The sequence below is a fragment of the Trachinotus anak genome, unplaced genomic scaffold, assembly GCF_046630095.1.
Source record: "Trachinotus anak isolate AG129_WGS33_773 ecotype Australia unplaced genomic scaffold, CSIRO_AGI_Tana_v1 ptg000001l, whole genome shotgun sequence".
NCBI classification, from domain to species: domain Eukaryota; kingdom Metazoa; phylum Chordata; class Actinopteri; order Carangiformes; family Carangidae; genus Trachinotus; species Trachinotus anak.
The window spans coordinates 5609877-5631388 of NW_027273852.1; the positions used below are offsets into that span (position 1 = coordinate 5609877).

Sequence of the window (21512 nt, forward strand, 5' to 3'; positions counted from 1 at the left end):
ACATCCTTGTTGCTGCACAAGCGACTCCCAGTGGTGGATTTAAGCCCATGCTTAGAGAAGGTTGGGATTTGAGGCATTGTGTGTATCTCCCCATCCATTACACCCTGTCAGTAAAGGACCTAATTTGTGTTGAAAGTAACTTGTAGAAGAAAAAAACTAGAAACTTTCTGAGGAAATTGCATTGGGAATTGCTTCGTTGCTGCCTTGAATTTGCTGGAGACTGTAACAAGTGTGTGACAAGGATTTCAGGGGGATATCACTGACTGTTTAAGCAGAAATGTAATAAGAAAAAGAGGAAATATTAGAATTACAGCATACATGCATAAACAGGTTATTAAAAGTTATAAAATACAACTGCACATTAGTATTTGACCACTAGTTATATGCAGTTTAACACTTAACAAGTCTAAAAAGTATGGACACATCAACTAAAGCATCTGGCCAACCAGAAACTCTATAGTTTTTATTTCAGCTGCCTGAACTATGTCTGCAATTTCGGCCAAATGTAATTAATACTGGAAGGACAATTTAGTTTGAGGTAATTTCACAGATTTCAATAATTAACAATAACTATAGCTTTCATAACTATATATTTATGGAGGTCACAGCTCTTTAAAGTTATAGTCCCATATGCACAACCTCCCTTGATAATATCCTTCACAGCTACCAGGAGGCCTAAAAGGCAGATGGCGGTCAAGGTCATCCTTCTAATCTGTATGTCAGTGGCTGAGAGTCAGGGTTACCAGAGTCAGAAACGCAATCACATCAAATTAAGTTACGGATGGTAATTATCTGATTCCAGGTCAAATAGAAGTGAATAGGATTCCTACTTAAACAAGATCCTCTCCTCAGTGATATTACAATAAATGTATTTTGCAAATTCTTGGGTATTGGCACATTTACTGGGGGAAAAAAGGCATGTGGTTGAGATACCCAAAATGTGCAAACTGACAAGCAAGCATTAATGGACTAGTGGATTCTTCCCATTCTGTCATTTGTAGGACTGTGATACAAAAAGCTGTGAACCACCAAGGTCAGTTCCACTTTGGCCAGTTGCTTCTCTCCTCAGGGTGCTGTGAGCAAGGGGCGATCGTGTCCGCTCTGCAGTAGGAGGTCCACCTAAACCCCCAGATGGCTGGCAGGCAGAAATAAACTCTGGTGGCCACATGGGGGCCGTATTGCTCCTTTAGAAGTCAGCTTCAGTCAACATTATGACTTGAGTCACTCAAGGAACATTTGATTTAACTGGAAATAACAGCATAAACTAGTGATAAATTATTGGTCAACTGCTATTCCTTCAAATTAGCTCAGTAAATTAGTTTATGTGTATAAATGGAAACAATTATGAAGAGCAGTACATTAATATATATTATTTCTACATGGTTGTACAGCAGTTACACTCAGGGGGGAGCTTGAATATGTCCAAGAACATCTACAATCCAATACTGCATGTATACTAATAACAGTACTGTAATATATCTGCTTATATCATGTTAAATAAATTGGATGTCCACTTAATTTGGACATCAGGGACTATTTTTTGATAGAAAGTACCTCCAATAAAAAACTGTTCACCTTGAAGTATGGATAATTTGGAGTATTATCATTTTTTCAAACTTAAAACAAGCAATCCTATGAACCATCCTCGAGTGAAATTTCCTCAAAGAAATTCCATCACTTAAAAATAACTTTTAGGTAAGATTTGAAATAAATAAATAAAGTTTTGTGTGGTTTGTGGTGTTCAGTAAGCCCGGCCTGTGCGCCAACATGCAGGGGGTATTTATGTTATTAGCTAATTAGCTTCACCTGTGGTTTCTGTCAGCCAGGACATATGACATGCCTTAAAACAACCGAGTCTTGCTCTGAATAACAAACTTTAATCACAATTCGCTAAAAATGTGTCAATAGATTGCATTCCTAGTAACTTTAAGTAGCCGCTAAAATGATTTCTTACCAACATTAGCGTCTTTGAGCTAGCTTCTCGCTAACGGTTCTATGCTAACGCCCCTAGCTAACAACCGATCTGTTAAAGCTAGGTTCTGTTGTCAAAAATCAAAGGACTATACTTCATAAGGTGCGCATTAAAACATCGCCTTTACTAGTAATGCTCAGCAAGAAACTAAACACAGACGGCCAGCACATTTTCATCATTTTGTGTGACTGTTGTGTGGAAAGTTGGATCAGGTTACAGCCGACGTGAGCTCTGCCAACTGCGGTGAGCAACAAATTAAATGAGTAACATTTACCTTAACGTGATATTTAATGATGTTCGAGATGAAATTAATTGACTCGTTTTCGTTAATGCTGTCTCTGTGGTAATTTCTAGCAAATGGGTGGACCGCAGCACCGTAATTACGGGTGAAAACACAGCCGCTCTCTAGCGGCGTGACTAGTACGGTCATTACGGTAAATGTAGGCTGCGGAGCCTCTCGGTATCCGACGGACCAGGAGTTGCGCTGGAGGCACTGCGCCGGACAGGTAAAAAAAAAAAAAAATCACACTTCTTTATTTCTTTAACAGCGTTGTAACCCAACCATATATTTCTAAGTGACAGTGACTCAAAACAGCATGTGATGTTGGCGGTCTGAGAGTCTTTGCAGCCGACCCTGAAGGGACGATCGAGCAGGCATTGAGGCTGAAATGATGAGGTGCCCCTCTCCGTGCGCTGTGGATGGAGAAAGGACACATTGTTCGTCTGCAGGAGAGCTGGGTCTGGGTTCTTGTGAGTGTGTGCCGTCTCATTTGAGCTGTCACAGTCAGGTTTAAATGGGCAGTGCTGCGGAATCAGTCTGATGAAATGGCAGCTGAGCAACAGATCTAGAAACCAGATCTCTGAGATAGGTAAGACTTATTGATTGATCTAATTGCCGGGTCTACAATTGAGTCAGTTATGCACTGAATTGCTTGTTTGGTTGACGGGTTGAAAGGATAATGTCTGCATTGTGCTACATAAAGGCTTCACCTACTGCGGTCACTGCGGGAACTTGCCTTGCTGCGGTGGCAATGCACGGCTATAGGGCTATAGTAAGCCTATAACACGCTGTAGAAAGCTATAACATGAGGTCATGGTTAAAAAATAATGAAGAAGAAGTCCCTCTTGTAATACAATAGTCATTTGTAATCTGGGAGAGAAAGAGAGGGGTGCAAAAACAGGTGCTGAGTCATATTGGCTAGCCCCTCTCTGATTGATCACATAGATTAAAGCCCAATATGTGCATGTTTATTAATGCCATCATGACAATGTCATTTTGGGTGAAATAATCAAAATTTTAAATCTTGTTTATGTTGTTGAGATGATTTCATTCGATTTTAAAATCAAGGGTGAAAGGCTGGCTGCATTAAGACCTGATCTCCCTTTATTGAATCCCTGCTTCATCATAATCCCAACACAGCAAATGCAGCTAAAGGAGTCTGGGCTGTTACACCTCAGAGACCCTTTACCTCATATTAAATGGATATTAAATATTGAGCTTGTACATGATAGAAGTCTTAATCTGTACATGTAGGCCTCAGTCAAATCTCATTTCCACGCAGGGGCTGGGTATTGATTCCCCTCAGTCAAGTCCACTTGCTACAGTGTGTGCAGATACATTTAAATGCCTGATGCGTTCAGGATGATGCTGGGATGCATTGAGTCATGAACAGTAAGGCAGGCTGCTGGAAGCTCCTCCTTGCTGAGGGAGTGGGCTCGTGTTTCAGGAGGACAAGGCTGGTCATCTGTCGTCTGTTGGTTTCTATTATTCCACAATCCTGTGGCCATTACATGTTTCTTGCCAGACTGTATGGAAACATGGAACTGTATCATCTGTTTTGTCTTCTCCACATCGCATATACTCATAGGCTTTGTTTGTCACTGCTTTTTATTGAAAAATAATCTGTAGGATATTATTTGCAACCCCAAAATTGCATTGCATATTGTGTTTGCATTTCTGATCATATGTGTACAAAAACGACTAATTTTTAGTGCTGAATGCTAAATGTAGCTGTTATAAAACTTAGTGTAAGTGATAAGGTCGGCAGGATAAGTTTACTGATTGTATGTTTTTGTAAGGGCTTAGAAAGGAAGTGGACTTCTGAAATGCAAGGTGCTGGCCAGTCTTTACCATGACTGTTCTCTACCAGTAATGGAAGTAACCTTTGTTTTTTTAAATTTATTTTTATCCTTAAACCCCTTGTGACAGTGCATCGTAGAAATTACTAACTATTTTACAGAACTAATTTGATAGTTAGTGAATATTCATTAAGTACTCATCAGGGGAAGAGACATCAGCTGAAAGTGCAGATGTCAAGGTGATGCATGGGTGGTCTATAATGTATCTGAGATAATTTATCACTGTGTGTGTGTGTGTGTGTGTGTGTGTTGATGCAGAGAGGTTGAATTAAGAGACTGTCAGTCAGTCAGTGGTTCTCTGATAAAGTTCTTTAGAGTTATCCTTTCCTTGGCCTTGGTGTTTCTAGCAATCCCAATGAACTTGTACATTAGTGGTGTGGATGACAACTGATGGTGAGTTTTTTTTACATGGTGAGTTTTATGTGAATGAATAAAACATGAGGTGTCTGTCTAGCATAGCCTGGGGATTTAGTTAAAACGGGAATGCTCTGTGCCTGAGTAAAGCCTAGGGTACAGTTAAACTTTTGTACTGGAAGCATGGATTTACACAGAGCACATAAAAATGCGAACAATTATATAGCCCAAAAATCACAATTTATTCACAAGAAACAAAAGAATGAAAGATTGATCGAAAGACAGGCTATAAAACATTAATAAAGGGGAATACCTAGTGGTGAGGGTTTAACTTCTGCAGTCTCAAACTGAAGCTCTTCCTTGGGTCTTTAGGCAAAAGTGAAGGAACCTTAAAGTGGAATAGGGTCAGAGCAACTCAGAACGAGAAAACACTTCCTAAACACTAATTTCTCAAAAAACAGAACCTTAAAACCAATATTTTGCCTGGTACCCAGTGAAAAGAGGCCAGTATTGAGGGATTCATGGACTGTCTTCTTGGTGCCTGTCAGGAGCCTGGTGGCAGCATGTTAGACCACATGCATCCCTGACTCCAACAGAAATGCTCACAAAAAAGACAGATTAAGGCACAGACTGTGACAGTTTCTACACCGTAGGTCACCTCAGACCTATGATTCAAATCATTACTGTATTAATGTCACAGTCACAAGATGCAAACAGCTGCTACTCAAAATATAATATTGTTGTTTTTAAAACTCGACAGGCAAACTCTGGACTTTTTGCCACCTCGGTCTCATCATTGTTACATTGACCTTTATTCAGTTATGATACTATTTTACTCATACACTGCATTGCTGATATATGGAAAACAACATCAAAGGAAGACATGGCATGAGCACAAAGAGACAGTGTAGAGTAAACTAAGGTGAACACACCTTAGTTGTCTGTTATAGTTGTCTGCTGCAATGAAGATCTCACGGACATAGAGACTGGATAGTTTGGGTACTGAATGTAACATTCACCTGTTTTCAGCACACGATTACAGTGTTTAGATAATTAGATTGAACTGGGGATTTGTTGTCTAACCACATGTTGCTCGCCTTAATGGACTCTGACTGTTGTACGGTAACACTGTGTCACTGCATTCCCGTCTCAATGTGTCTAAACATTGCTAAGATTAAATGGGCAAAACCGGAAAAGTAAGGCCCAGGCTGTGAAAAGACATTCCTCTAAGACCACTCAGAGGTGCCCACTAAAATTTCTCGGGTGGAAATACAGAGGAAACATTGACTGAACTGATTATTGTCATTGTCTTTAGTACAGTCAGCCTTCAGAGGAGACAGTCTAGGCAGAGGTGCCAGCTCCGTTAGGTAGCACTGCAGCAGCTCCCACCTGTGTGTGGTGCCATGTACTGTAGGTCAGCTTTACATAAGCTCTGTGTGTCAGTGAGGCAACTTAATCCTGATTCCTACAAAGATACTTAGTCAGCTGGCCGTTCACACACACACACACACACACACACACACACACACACACACAAAAGCACACAATAACACAAACGGGCAGTCTTCACTTGTCACATTCAAAGATGACGTAATGCTCTGTGTGTTTGTGTGTGTGTGAGAGACAGAGAAATTAGGAAAGGCTCTTTGCATGAAAGAGAAGAGACACTCGGTGGTAGCTTTGGCAGTAGCACCAGCAAACCCAACAGCCATGTCTGCCAAGTAGCTGCCAGTCTCTCCCTTTTTCTCTGCCTCTATGGCTCAGCGACGAGTTTTTGGAAGAGTACCCCATTGGTAAATGCGCTAATGAGATAGTGAAAATATGCTCTAATGCTTTATGCTAACTCTTAGGTATCAGCTAAGGCTGCAGTTGACCACTATCCATTAATTTAAAGTTAAAGTTGTTCTCTTTTGATTTGATTCAGTGTTTGGTCTCTGACATGTTTAAAAGAAGTTACAATTCTGATCCCAATTTCCTGAAGGTGACATTTTCAAATCACTCTCACCCTCTCCCTCACTCTCTCTCACACTCTCTCACTCACTCAGTGTCACGTAAGACAAAGAGAAGCAGCAAAACATAACACGAAACTGGAAGTACTAATTACAACCAATGGTCTCAGCTCTAGTATAAGCCATCTTTATGCATGATGAGCATTTACAACATATGTATTCTGGAGGGCATTCAAAACAGAATGTACATTTTGAAATATATAAATATGTTGTAGATATTACATTGTATGTTTAGATTATATCTAATTTATACTGTGCAAATTCTTGGAAGTTCTCAGTTTGTAGTCAACTATAACTTAGTTCTTTCTCCTTAATTCTTAATCATTATGCTTTAGAGCTGCTATGAGTTCAAATTTTCTAGACTTTAACCGGTATTTTGACCAATAAGACGATCCTCATACACCTTCAGACTGTGGTGTTTTATACACTCCATATTCACTTAAGATATTTATTTATATAAGTTTAACAATTTCAGACAAGCCATTGAGGGAAAATCCTTCATCACCATACACTAGTTTATTTCCAGACTGTGTAACAGAGGTAGCAGAAAATAGTAGAGGAAAGTACAGACATAACTCACTAAAGGCTGCAATAAGTGACTGTCATTGTGGAGTTGTACTGTAAGAATTGTAAGTGACGTAACAAAATGATTTTTTTTTTTTATTGAACATGTCCTGTTGACAGTATTGAATGTCACTTCAAGAACATTTTGCACAGTCATGAAATTTCCCTGCAATATACAACTACTAATAAGTTTATTGATTGCTTAGAGCCATCTAAGGACTGCAAACTGCCCAGACTCAGACCCAGGATTACCTCTCTCTCGCACACAAAGTTGACCTCTCTTCTTTTGAAGGATAGGGAGAGAAAATTAAAAAGACAAGCTGGAATACAGGTCCATAAACAACTGGCATGTCAGTGATAAACAGCTTGGCATTGTGCATTAGCTGGCTGTTTATATTCAGTTGTATAGTGGAGGGCACAGGGCCAAGGGTACCTACATGGCAACAATTTAATGCCTCTGCCAGATATCAGGTCAGGCTTTATATTTCTTTAATGTGTTGTGAAGATTGTATCTGAGATGTTTGTGTCATAATAAACTGGTATTGACACATGTAGGGAAACTGTTATTTTAAGATCAGGGTCAGTTGCAGAAGCCTTAGCTGGTAAAGTCAGTGCCTTACTCCAGGTGTTTGCTGACATCAGGGTGTGAATCTTTAACCAAAGGTCTCGAACAATGGTCTTCCTACCCAACATGAAGTAAAATCACCTACATTACGTCTAATTTACAGCAGGTTGCAGCAGTGAGGTCTGTGTACTGTTTGTACAGTGGTAGTAATTCTGCCTTTTTAACTACCAAACAGTTGTGAGCACCCATGCTATGTTAGCCTAAATAGACTAATGTTAGCCTTTGTGTGTGGGGTGTTACAACAGATGTCAGCTGTTGCATTTCACAAACAATAATGGTAACGTTTCATATTGTTGATATAAATTTACCAACTGAAACTCACCTTGAATTCTGTGTACAGATCTGGATTTCTGTCTTTGAGCTGCTTAGATAAGTTTGAGTTGTCTCCTCCTTTCATTTGAAATGCGCTGAAACACCGTTTGCATACTGGCTTTCAGTTGTCTGTAACAAAATTTCTCCTTACATGAGTCATGGCAAGTCGCAGTAGACCTGGTGCTGCACCCGCACTTGCTGCTGCTATTCCATGTGTTACTGTTTACTGTGCCTGCCGCCTTCTGCTGGAGTTTCATGTCAGACTGGGACACTTGTAGGGTTATTGTACTGCCCCAGTCCCAGAAGAATCACATCTAAAGTAACTTACCTACAACATCTACGGTACCTTTGGTACCTGCACCACTGTAGAAAAACACGCACTGTCACATTTTCAGCATCGAGTTGCTATCAAAGTATTGGTTCTCATGACATTTCTTATTTGTGGAATCTGTTTTCCTTTGTGGTATATAATGAAGGTCAGATATAATGTGTTCAAGAAAAAAAAGTTCATGAAACTATACTGAACTAAAGTGCTTTAAAAGTTAATCTCCATTGAAAAGGCTCTGTCAGATGTTTTACCCATGCGGTTTTAGTGCCTTTACAATAATCTCATTTGCATAAAATGAAGATCTCAGTGATTGTTTCATCAAAGAAAATAAAAAAGTGTTAGTCCTAATCCTGGATCAGTGACACTGACAAGTCTAAGATCAGTAATTTCCATATTTAGCTGTCAGAAGTGGTATGGCTGACCTCATCTGACTTGCAGTGAATGCATATCCAGTATGTCCACTGACAGAGCTCTACCTGCTACACAGCACAATAATGGGAACATCACAGTGTCTCGTTGGGCTTTTGCTCTTCAACTTTGATGTTTCTGCCCTAAGGGACACTTGGGGTAGTGCTAGCTGACCTTTAGTGTTGTGGGGGGCTGAGACCAGTCAAGTCAGTCCCACAAGAGTCTGTCCCAACACTCAGACTCGGTCTGACAGCTCTGAGTTCAGGTAGGATTTTGTGCCAGACTGTTGTATTAGACTGCATTAGTTTTTTAGAAAATGTAGCCTCTAGAGTAAAACATAGACTGAAACATACAGTATCTCACTGAGGTTGCTCCATTTGAAAAAGTAATCAGAAAAACACTCACCAGCAGCTATAGTTAGCAGGCTGACAGAGATGTCATCAGGCCACCTGCCATAGCTTTATGTGTTGGCTAGACTCTTTCTTTCAAAGATCTTTATGAATTTTGAGAAGTGTATGTGTTTCTGCTGCATGTCACATAAAGAAAAGCAGCAATAAATGAATAAATAAAAGTTGCAGCCAGAATTTTGAATGGTGGATTTATTTTGGGACCGGTCTGATGTAAGATGTCTATAGAATGTAACTATTTCTAGAGAACCATATTCTCTTCACCCAGCAGTGCACGACAGACAGATCTGATAGAAGTACATGTGTGGGCTGAAACATACGGCTGACTCACAGCACACCTAACATCTCTCCTCAAGGAAAGTGTATGTGACTTGCATCTGTGCGTGAACTGTTACTGTTCACTTTGTGTGTGTTGGTGTGTGGTGTTCATCCCTCAGTCGTGTGTGGGAGTGTATACTTGTGTGTGGGTATCATTTACAGTTGTATGTGATTGTGTTAAGGGAAAAAAACAAATCTTTATCTCAGGTGTAATGTTGAGTGCACCCCAGGCTTTATTTTGTGACATAATGCTGTAATTGAGTTTCTTTCAGCCTTTTTCGTCTAATGCAGATACACTCCTGCATTTTGCAGAATGCCTTATAACAAGCTTCACAGAAGAGTGTGTGGGCATAGAAATGCAGCTAAATGGCCAGCTGGTTAGAAAAACACTGTTGTGGGGGCAAAAGCTCAGGTTTGTCATTGTTTTGCTCTTTCTGATATTGCAATAATATAACCAGCATTGTAATCTTAAAAATACAGTAAATTAATAAATAGTAAATAAATACATTTATTTCAAGTATAAAATAAAAAATATAGTTATAACAAATATTGTACTTAAGCACATCTACCTGTTGAAGTTGATCAAAATTTTGGATGTGATTAAGATTAAGGGCCTCTTATTCATAGCTGGATAACATTTATCATTTATTATTTTTCTGGCAGCACACAATTTATCAGCCTGTTGCAAAATATTAACAAACTAATGAAATATGATGGCCAAAGCCTCCATGGTGTCATTGACTGTATGAGCAGTGCGTAGACTGGGACTCACTTGGCTCATTATGAGAGAGCCAAGACCCTAAAGATGGTGCCATCTTCCCACCCAGTGCCCATCAAATTCCCACCACCCACCAATTCCATGTCCACAAGAGTTTTAAAATGAATTCACATCTCGAATGTTTTTCCTCTTTAATGTCTCAATCCTAATCCAATCCTAATTCCTAACCCACAGATGACAGGCTTCATAGTCTGAAGTCTGATAGCAGAGTACAGCTGTCACCTGAGAAATCCTGTCAATCAAGGTGCAGTAATCTATGACGGAGCTAAATAGACTGGATATTCCCTATGGGGTGTCCAGCAGAATTAAATGGAATAGCCCTGGCTCAAATGTGGTTTTATAGGCTGTACTTTTATTGTTCATAATTTGTTATACATGGTGTTTCCTCTTTATAGTTCCATATTTGAACAAAACATTGTGTTATGATGAAAATAGTTATTCTTTATCATATCCCTTCCTAATAACCAAACGTGCTGTAAATGCTGATACTGAAGGCCAACGTGAGCTTACATAAATCACTTGTGTTACAGCCTCTGTCTGGATTATTGCACCTCACCTCACTTTACTGAAACGCTTTAATATGACTACCCTGTCTTCCATCCTGCTCCTGTTAATGGCTTTTCTTGATGGAGCGCAGGGGTTGATGGTGACGCCCCCTAAGGTCTGTGACACAGACCAGACTGTGGAATGACATGTGGAGGAATAAAATCTTCGTTTTTCTTTCTCAACTAAATGAGAAAACAGCACTCAAGTGAACAGCACATTATGACCTTCTTTTCCACCTGCATTAACACGCTTCTTGGATAATGGCTCTGTATTCAGAAAAATGCAAAAACCCCATCAATTTAAGGTGTAAATCCACCTAAGATATGTTAAAAGTCCATTTATTCACATCAAGGAAAGTCAGAGATGCGTTTAATCACATGAACAATGCAACGTTAATGAAATGTTTCGGATTAACAAGGAATATAGGGCTTCTTGTAGATGTGATACTGTGAATTAATGGGGTTAAATGACAAAGTGATGTATGTAGCTGTCATGGAAGGAAAAAAAAATATGTACCTACTTGTGATAGATTTTAATGTAACCTATCAAGTTAAATCCATTAATTTTGAATTGACACAGTTGTTAATATATAGACTGACAGAATAGACTGAATGCTGCCTCGCCGTTTGGATGCAGCTATCTGCTTTTTGTTTTCATCGCCTGGCCTGTTGGCTTTCCCTGTGTCACACCATATTGCCGGAAGTGTCACCAGACGTTTTGTCAAGTATGTGATCTGTGGTTTTGAACTCGTTGGAGATCTCTGGGAATTCGGGGCGTAAAAGCTTACAAGTTAGACATGAGAAAAGAGCATCAATTATTCCCTCATTGTTTTTGAAGCGTTGCATTTCATCTTTTTAGCAGTCGTCTTTGGGGAAGCAAGTCATCCCTCATTCAGTTATGTAATAAACACCCATGCCTACACGCGTGCAGACCCACTCACAGAGCAAAGCAGACACACACATTAACACACTCACACGTACATGCAGTAAGAACAACTACACGAAACATCCCTCGGTACCTGATTAATATAGATGAGTAGATGATGTGCCTGCTAGTTCCTGAATCGTCTTTAATGCTTTGTGTCATTGGGTGTGTTGAGGCTTTTTTTTTTTCTTCTTGACAGGCCAATCTTATCCCATAACTCTGTCACTAGCTCCCACTTAGAGCAGGATTCACACAACCCCAAACACTACGGAGCTTTGCTCTTGAGACATCTACTGTCACAGCTGCACTATCAAGGATTATCACAGATCCGTTGTTGTGTGTGTGCCTCCTTCTAAAACAACCTGTGGGTTGACTCTTCGGGGGGTGGGGAAGCAGCTCCCTTCGTTCAGGCTTTAATCTTGGTCCATCTGCTCTGGCCAAACCCTATTTTGATCAGGCTTACCTCATACAACATACTGCCCCTCACTGTACTTATGCTGAAGTACCTGTTCAGGTCATGTATGCATGTTGAAAGGGGATTGCCTAGCAGAGGAGCCAGTTATGGGTCCTTATGTCTAAACCATTTTACAAACTTAAAAAACACAAAGGTAGGGGTTGAATGGTCAATAAGTAATTACATGAATCAACCTCAAAAACATATTATGGACTTGAAAGCACCATCCATTATATGCCTGACCGATGCGGCACTAAATAAAAGGAAAAATAAGGATAAAAGAAAACTGTTTTTCCGTAACACAAATGAAGGTGCAGCTGTAAATAAAAATCCCACTATTCTGTAAGAAAAGCAGCAGCATTACAACCTCCAAAATCACATGGAGGAAATCACAGAGCATGTGCACATTACATCCTGACAGTGAACTGCAGCCGGTGGTTTTACCTACGAAGTGCCCCTCAGCCAACAAAAGAACATGAAAGCTGTGAGAGAGCCAAAAATGATAAGTGCAACGAAGCTTTTTGCATTGTCCCACCATCCCGCATGATAAAATGGATGAAATTAGAGGCAGCTGGAGTTCATCTCATATAGACATGTTCCTGTCTCTCATGTTTGTAGTTAGTTTTTGGGATAATGAGCTGGGTGCATGTTGTTTTTGGGTTGCATATTGTACATACGTCCATCCCATTTTTGTGGACACAATATCATAGTAACGCCTTGACAGAACTTCTTCAAATTTGGCACAAACATTCACTTGGACTCAAGGATGGGTGCAAGCCACTAAAATTTTGTAAATTTAATTTTTTTCAAATTTGCTAAATTCAAACATCAGGCTGGTATAACTCGTACTAATAATTGGATATAACTTCATATCTCCATATATCTGCCTTTGCCTATAATCTAAATATGTATTTGGCAGGTTCATTCCTCTTCGAGACTATGGAAAAGGCAAAGTATTTTTAGTGAATATCAAATTAACAGTTAAACAAAGTGGATCAAGGAGAATTTGACAAAAAATGGTAAAAGGATTTACTCGTGAGATTTTTTAAGTTAAAATGTGAATACTCATTTCTCCATTGCTTAATCTGCCTCTACTGATTTTGGGCTGTCATCATCTGCCTTAACATAATAACATACAATGAAAACCATAGAGACCTTAAGGAAGAGCATACAAAACAACCTGCACACAGAGCAGCACAAACAATACAGTGGTTATTAGATTACCAGGATTATGGGCTAGTTTATATATGATTAAGTGTGAGTGGGAGTCTTCCTACTGCAGGAAATTACAGGATTACACCAGAGAAAAAGAGGATGGGATTACTTTACTGCCCAGACCCCCCCCCCCAAATGTGGTAGATGGGTGTTTGACATGCCTCGTATTAAGCGCTATATCGCTGACAGACAGTAAACCACCTTAATAAGTCATCTGATTTCATACTCAGCCTTGAACACTAAAACACTTAGATAATAGCATTTGTTCTGGCACAGTTTCAGTTGTTGCACTGTCTAGAAATTACCCAATTGAAGACAGAATAAGGTACATTAATGAAACGGGATACAGGAAATTATTCTTAATTTCAGAAGAAAAAAAACAACTAATTGAAGTAATTTGTGGACAGAATGCTTTGTACGGTTTTCCCAGAATTTGTTTAATTATTTTAAAAAAGCTTAGTTGGATGGATAATTGATATTCACCCCCTTCTAACCCACATTTACCTCATTTAGCTCCATCTAGCTCAGATACACCCCTAACTGTCCAGACTTAACACCCCAAGCTTACTTTCAGTCTGACAATGCCAGACTTACTTTATCTAACCCCAACTCTGTCTGACTGGTCCCGATTAATACTGGTAGATACTCACAATAGCTGCTAAAATCCTACATAGAGCCATGTTGCTTTTGCTCGGTGGTAGCCATTAAGTCAAACCACCCACTGTCCACACACACACACACACACACACACACACACACACACACACACACACACACACACAGTGAAGTTTGCTGCTCTTTCACTGGCTTCGGTCCATGTGCCTCTTGTCAGCAGGCATGCCTTCTATTTGATTTGCTCATTGCAGTGTTCTGTGTTGCAGCACATGGGTTTATGTGCCTTTCTGCTGTTTTCAGCAGCGGGGGCTGGAGGGATGAGGGACCGGATGAAGGAATCCTGGGGAAGGAAGTGTTTGCAACCTGCCAGCGCTTTCCTCATATATATATTGTAGTCACTGCGTCCAGGGGACTGACTTGAAAATGAAAGACTGGATCAGCATGATCACTCTTCTCACTCCTCTCTCCCTTATTTCCCTTTGTTTTCCTGCTCTGTGTATATTCCATATATGCCAAGTTTGCCCAGCTGTTGCATCAAGCACCCCTTTTGCTTCCATGGCAACCTGGTGCTAGTAATCCAGTTGTGATGTGGAGATATCATTAATAATTATTGCTCACTGTTGGATGGTTTGCGTATACACAGAGAGAATTAAATTAGAAAACCCATGATGCCTGACAAACTGATTTATTAAGTCAGTTTTATTAAAATACAGAGAGGCAAAGTTTTTTTTTTTTCATGGCTCCACTGGAAAAAGAAAATGGATACATGGTGCAAAATAAGTAAACTGTAGGAGTTATTTGATCTCTGCAAAGCATTCCCACTCTGTCTCTTTAAATAGGGCAGTATTGGGGGTTATGTGTTGTCTTTACTTAATTTATGATTTGGGAGGTGATGCTAATACTGTAGTTTGTCTTTTGGATCAAATGCTGTAATATCGGACCATTTCTGTTTGTTTTGCTGGTCATTTATCTCGCAAGCAGCTATAAAAATAAGTATAGGAAATCCTAAATGACTCCTTAATGTAACTGAACTGCTTTCTTGGAAGCAGCTGAACAGTGAGATATGCATGAGCAATGCATCGGAAACGCATCAGGTCTAAACAGGGTGTAATACTTATTTTTAACTCTTATCTTTTCTTCATTTTTATCTTTCTTAAAATGTTCATTGTCATGTAAAACAATACATTAAAAATGTGTAGTGAAACCCTGATTAGATTCAGTGAGACTTTAGGGCAGATCAGAATATGCACATGCCTTACAACGCAACAAATAACACCAGAGTAACAAACCATACCAACCCACAGTTACAATGAATTCTTCACCTTGACAGTCTGTGTATGTGTGTCATTATGGCAAAATATGGTCCTAGAAACATACTCATGCTGCAGGAAGTAGAGGTGGTTTTCAGTGCTTTGCCGTGTGTTTGTATGTTTGGACAGATTTTGTCACTGTTATAGTGTCACAGCTTTGTAAGTCATGCAACTTTACAGATGTGTAGATAAGATCAAAATGAAGACTAACTTCAAAGATGGGTGAGTGCTGAGTACTTGTAATAGCAATGTAGTAATAACTACTGAATACTAATGGGTCGGAACGTCAACATGTTGATGGTTGTTGTGGCTGGTGTGATCCATTTGCTAGATGGTCTATAGTATCATTGTCATTGCTCTTCGAGCGGCTCATCAGTTGCTATGCTACCTCTCATTTGATCATTTCTCCTTTAGCCTCAACCCCAACCCTCCCCTGTTCCTCCCCCTTATTTTAATTGTCAGGATGAATGTGATGAGGGTAAAGGAAAATTAAAACCAAGGTTAAGTTATTGTATTGATTTGATGTGTGTTGTGTTTGTGCTAATTGGGTTATATTTCATTGTGTAGGGTAAAAGTGCTGCACCACTGGTTGAAGTCTTTGGTAGCTGTTTATTGATGAGTTGAAAATTCATAGAATTTAATCTAATGTGCCACAAAGGCTTCCAATGCAATTGTTCCTTGATACCATCACCAGTGTCCCCGCGAAAAAGATGCATTCACCCTCGATGTGAAGTGAAGTTTAGAGGTGGGGGATAAAAAAGTCCACATACACTTACGAAATTGCAGCAATAACAGAAAGGTCAGAATTTTCCCATCTTTAATCTGACCTTCCAACAAACAGAAATCCAGAGTAAAAAAAGATTTAATTATTAGGAAAAACACGCACAAGTCTGCACACCCAGCCCAACTAAAACTAGTCTTGGTGAATAGGTCTTATTAACTTTGCACAAGTTTGTTTATTAGTTCAAGTTCCCTCAAATTGCAGCTGTATCCATGTGCAGAATATGGAAGATGTCCTGATCTATGCAATGTCTTTCGTGGCACATTTGATCCATTTATTGGCCATGGTTTTGACAGTGCTTCATGGTACATACAATGCCTTTGATTATTTATATCCCTCTCCTGATTAGTACTTTTGAACAATTGGATCTCACATTTTTGCTGGCAACTCTTTGCGGACCATGGCTCTTTCAATAGGATGCAACAAAAAAACATCAAGCTAATCTGACAGCAACAGTTGTCTTTAATCTGGGGTTAGTCAGATACATCCTGTTTACCTAGAGGCATAATTGTTGAATGTGATTGGTCAACTTTGAACACTGCTAGAGTGCCAAGTGTGAAAGGGTATGCAGACTTATACAATCAGGATGTTGTAGTCTTCTTTTCTCTGGATTTATTGGAAGCTCACATTACAGATGGAAAATATATGACATATGTTGCTGTTATTTCCGTCTTTACATTTCAAAAACCTGTAATTTTATATGGGTGTAACTTGTAGGTGAAGACTGTCACTTAGACACAGCATAAACACACTGTGCTTACATTAATAGCTAGCTATAGGTAATGTCTGTACAGTCTGTTCATAGGCTGTTTGTGGTCAATAAACACAATTGCCAAGAGATCAAATTCTTACAAATACCTTGACATGAACATTTGCTTTGTTTTCATGTTGAACATACCCTCTTTTCATATTGAGTTTGTTTGTATCTGAAACAGGACAATTGTGTAGTGCTCCAGATGAAATGGACTGTCTGTAAACTGTAAAATTACAGTTTGACAATCTTTGTTTACGAGTTCACCTCAATATCTAATATACCTTATATCACGAGATATCTTTACACTTCATACCCGCCAATTTGGTCCAGTGGCTTAGGTGGAGTTGGCTTCTTTGCTAATGTATCCCAGGAGTCCCCACTCCCCACATTCCCACTTCCATTTATCATCAGCTGCCATTTTTGGGGGAAAAAAATCCAGTTCCCTCGGTCTGATATGAACCTTCACTTAGGCTGAATCAGCTAATGCTGTTATCAGTTGCCATGGAGACTGACTGAGTTAAGGTGTTGCTGTGGAAACTGAGCGGCTGCTCATTACCACCCACAGCAACCCTCCCCACTCCCTCGAGCCAACCAGCAACCACACAAACACTCATAAAAACGCACACACACAGACTCACATTAAAGCCTAAATATGTTTTTATGATGTCAATATGATAGATATGGTGTGTGTTTTTATTTAAACCTTACAGACAGAACGAGACAGTGTACGTATTCCTTTACAAATGTGCAGCGAGCTGCTTTGGCAATTTTGTTCATGTAACAGTGAGGCCTAAATTCAGTTGAGACAGCGAGGAGGAGGATTCATTGGTCAACATAACTGTACTGTTCCTTTCATCCCAAATGTCACAAAGCACAACAGCAACAACTCTAAAGCTGTGTATTTAGCCATAGTTTGGTGAAATTAAGAGTGGTATATATTTTCTACCATGAATTACCATGAATACTAGCCACTGTTTGAATCCAGTGTAATGTATTGTCACTTTTGTAAATTTTGTAAAAAAAAAAAAAAAAGTATTAGTATTTTAGAGTATTTAACAGACAACTCAACTGCTATTCACATAATCTAGTCAAATACGGATTAAATTGCCACTCTTGTTTTCTCTTGACAGAAGCCAATCACTAATCAGCAGTCAAAGTAGCACGTAGCCTCCAGGGATGATCAGGATGAAGTTTGCTCCCCATAGGCCTTTTTCACATCAGACATTTTAACATGTCATAGCAGGGAAGGTACAGCTGTTACCAGTAACATTAACCATGGCTTTATTCCAAGCGTCCCAGTAAGCCATGACAGTGACACTGAGCCAGCGTGCACAGTGCCAGGACCAGGACCCTGAAACTGAAGTGCCTAATTAGAATACAGCCATCATTCATTTTATTATTTACACGAAATGTCTGTCATGAAAATAGTCAACCAGGAAGGGTGCAAGATTTATTTGCTTTTGTTTAGACATTGACTCTGTCTGTTCACCTCACGTGATCGGAGTTCAGTCTGATTAAACTCTGACATGTGAAATGTTCAACCAGGTTCTGGGAGTTGATGGGATTGACCTCTCACTGAGGAACATATTGATCGTTTACATGCTTCTTTTATATAACTGCATGGTAAAATAGAGCAACAGCTCAGATAGAGAGATACTGCTCTGCTGCAGTAAGTGCATTGCCAGTGATAGATGCTAATGATAATAAAATGCTGTATAAGTTACAACTACTGCGGTTAGCCAGCTAGCCATGCTAGCTCCCAGTATCCAGGTTCCAGCAATCTAAACTACTTTTTGTCAACAATTCTTTATATCCATAAACTAGTCCCTAACAGAAATTGTATTTAGTTATTAGTAAAGTAACAGTTTACATTAATAAAATCAAATCAGTTTGAATTACTAAATTATCGTTGTTATGGCACATTGTAAGACATGAATTTGATATCAGTACATTTTTGTTGCCACCCCCAGGTTAACATTTATAGGTCAAACACACTTGAGCAGGGCTTCCTGCCCACAGTTGTTTATTAATTCAACAGTAGTTGTGTTGCCTGCTGTGGCCCACAGTTTCACTGCTCCCCTGTTTGTTGTCTCTGTGATACTGATACATACAAACACACAGGCACACACCCACACAAACACTGCACAATGCCAGAGAGGTCCATAGAATATGGTATTTAATGCATAATATTGACCTACATTCAAGTGTGCTACATTCAAGCTAAAATGATCTTTCCTGTTATATATTGCATGTAGGACAGAGGATGGAAATTATATAAAGGCTGTGATCACACAGGGCATGTTTTTGGTTGTAGGAAGCACTTTTTTTCACATTTGTCAGCTTGTACCAACGAATCAAGCTAGTCTCTTAACAAAAGTGAAAAACTAATTTTCACTTTGAGTTTACTTCATCTATTGCACTTCAAAATCTTATTAAGTTATATTAATTGTATTTTTATTATTTACTCAGTGTTATTATAAGTTTTGTCCATTTGAAGTTCAAGTTTAATTATCACTCTCAGAACTTACAGTATAATTTTGATTTCATATCAGATGGATCGTTTAAAGGTTAACATTTTTCAGTAATAGTTTTCTCTCATATGGAAAAAAAGAAAATACATGTGTCTCAGAGTGAGATGGTCTGATTACTATTAAAACAATGCAAACCATGATGAAGATAGCTGTAAATCTCATGCACTTCCTGCACCCTTCTTGTGTAAGTGTCTTATTGGTCATATTGAGGAATGTTGTACTCTTTATTATAATCCAGAATAAAATGTCTTGTATTTCAGTGTTGATGACACCGTTAGCTCTGATGCTCTTTAAAACTCACGTGGCTCACCTTGAAAAACCATATGAAGACTGGTCTCGAGATTGTTTTTGCCACATATTTAGATAGGAGTCTGCACTGGCACTGAAAGCTGCGTCCTCCTACGCTCAAACAACAGCGAGAGATCACAACCATAAGCTGTCCATATGCGTCTGCTAGTGAGTCTTTGTGCATATGTGTGTGCATGCAGTGTAGGTTTGTGTGCAGTGGTGTGTTTGTGTGGTAATTTTTTTTGCTGGTAATATAATTGAGTGGTGGTGTTTACATTGCAGCCCACGTAAACCAATAAAGAATCTGTGAAAACGGTTGCTCTGTTGTAAAGAGCACCACCATCTGAAGCAGTACAACGTCAGATGACGATAGGGCAGACATTTTATTTGATGACACATATGGCGGCTCCTTTCACGCTGTAACTGCTGAGAAACGGAGTAATGCAAACGGGCAAAATGAGGTAGAGGAACAGGGGTGATGGGGGCAAACGGCAGAGAAAGGGAGAAATCTAATTTTAGCAAGGTCATTTATTCTTTAATGTGTGTGAAGCCTTTGTTATTATGTTAACTCTTTTCCTCTTTTTTTTTTAAGCACAGCAAAGAAATGAAATGCATTGAACAGGAAGAGAACAGGGAGAGGAAATTCAGTCCCGTAATTTGGAGTTAAAAAAAGGTTGTTTTCAGAGCTTCACTCTCTTTTTCTCCTTTCTCATCCCCCAGTCAATTTCTTTTTCTCTGTTTTCATTTGCAAAGGAAAATTAGGGGTTATATTGGTCGACTGCGGAGGAAACACTTGCCTGAAAGAGCCACAGTGCTTCAGCAGGATGTTTTATCACCCTGAAACATACATATTCAGTGTTTCACCATACAAAGGCCAGGGAAGGACTTGTTCCTTTGAATTATTTGAAATGTGTTTTCATCTCGTGAAGCTAAACTGCTTAAACTGCTGGTGGCCTTTTGACTGTAGATCTTTTACCATTCTTTACATCATTCTTTTTTGCTTTTTTCTCTTGGTTATTTCTTGTTATTCCAGTGCTGTGACTCGATGTAAAAAACTACACAAGTTCTTGCCATCACACAACATTCAGAAATGACAGCTATTAGTTAAATATGAATTTGCACTAGAAGACAAAATGTTGAACTAGGGCAGCAGTTGCTAAATTTAGGGTTTTACTGTCATAGGGAGGTTAAGTGGAGACAATGCTGGCTCATTGGGGTTTGTTGTGATACTAAACAACTGGCTGGATAATGAGACCAAGGTATGAGAAGTCTCATTACTGTTATCACATTGCCACACATACTGTTTATATTTTAATTTTTAAAAATGAAAGACACTGCAGACTAATAGTTTTACATTTAATCATTATGCTTGAATAAACCTAAATGTTTTTGTGTATTGTTTTGGATAACTGGTTAGATAGATGGTAACCAGATTAGTTACCTTTTTTCACTATCTCTTTATCTCAGCTATCTATTTCTGCTGCTGGGTGTCACACAAATAACGTGTAAGCTGATTATCCTTGACAGGGTGGTTTGCCCATATCGTTCCAGTAAAGGCAGCGGTGTCTTTCAAACACTCATGTGGAAAATGAGCATCCTAGCAGCAATGTGAGAGTATGAGAATAGAAGTTAGGTGAAAACAATATATATATATATATATATATATATAATATAAAAAATGAGCTAATGTAATTAGTGAGTGAATTAGTGATTAACCAATGAATACCAAGTAATTTGACTTGAAATTTTGTGGGTCAATACTGATATCCATAGTTTTTTTTTATTGAGGGTAATGACAAGCACTGTTTTGTTCAATAATAATTAATTATGTAACTGAAAAGGGTGTGGAAAACAACAAACGTTTCTTTACAGTAAGACAA

General features: G+C 39.1%; 1 protein-coding gene across 8 annotated transcripts in view; it reads left to right on the forward strand.

Annotated features, from left to right (window-relative positions):
• Window positions 1-2355: 2355 nt before the first annotated feature.
• The window catches only part of map2 (microtubule-associated protein 2), a 93998-nt gene continuing 74841 nt past the window's right edge, over window positions 2356-21512 (forward strand). For 7 of the 8 annotated variants that reach the window (XM_071457760.1, XM_071458001.1, XM_071458084.1 and 4 more), the window contains exon 1: window positions 2356-2478. The gene's annotated coding sequence lies outside the window, so the exon portion shown is untranslated. The other variant, XM_071457845.1, reaches the window with a different exon arrangement.